Here is a 1,075-nt window from a genome sequence, read left to right on the forward strand (position 1 = left end):
CAACTTATTTTCCAAGAATTTGTCAACTGGTTTTTTGCACCCATTTATCAGAAAAACCTTCTTTATAGATATTCAATTTCAAATAATGGAGGATAGTAATTTATTTACTTGTTTTAAACGACTCAGAGTTGTCATTACCACTGCAGTTGTATGTTCTGGGAATTCACCTGCTCAGAAGGGAGATAGTATTAGACTAATTGCGTATGAAGAAGAGGCATATGTCTTCTCTCTTTACCTTTTCCTCCTAAACAAATAAAGCAGTCTGGGTTGCTTCATATCCTGTGGGACTCATTTAACTAAAAAGTGCCCATCTAGATTTTGTCATAACTCTCTCCCAGTTAGTCTGGACTAAGAGAGAATCTCCTCTAGTCTATTCTACGTACTAAGGCAGAATTCCCAGAGGACTTAAGGAAAGTGTATGAAGGGTAGGAATAAAGGATGAATGTTATATTTTACATTACAAGACCAGACCCAACATGTGATGTAATAGCTGGGAGTATGAATTCCAAGTGAGGAAATGCAGAAAAGTAAATTAGCAAAACATAAAACATCATAAATAATAATTAAATAATAACATATAAACTTTTTCATTTATTTTATATATATGTGTGTATCTGTATTTATATCTATTATGCAAAGAAAGAGACATTTGACTGCACTGTTAAGTGCTCTCAAGTAGAAGTTCAATGTTCATAGAGCAAGCACTTTCCTGGGCCAAACCCCATCATATCTATAACACAGTCATCCACCTTCCTTTTTCTTCATTTTAACAGTCATTGTCACCCCCAGCCAAGGTTTTGAATATAAATTTCTTCAGTTTACCACTCAGCTATGTCACCATGGTGCAATAAAATTACAACAAATACTACCAAGAGTCATCACGCTAGTGTCGGAGACTGAAAATAGTTCATGCCTCAAATATTGATATAAAATTTTGCTCATTATAAAGAAGCTACAACCAAAGAAGCCTCCCTGAAGAGTGGGACTTTGAACTGAAAGTCAAACTGTTGATTAAATAGAGGGAAATGCATTGTTCAATCACCTCAGGCTGAGGGAAAGGTGTGCATCCACAAAA

This window comes from Corvus brachyrhynchos, unplaced genomic scaffold (genome assembly GCF_000691975.1).
Source record: "Corvus brachyrhynchos isolate BGI_N302 unplaced genomic scaffold, ASM69197v1 scaffold32, whole genome shotgun sequence".
NCBI lineage: Eukaryota > Metazoa > Chordata > Aves > Passeriformes > Corvidae > Corvus > Corvus brachyrhynchos.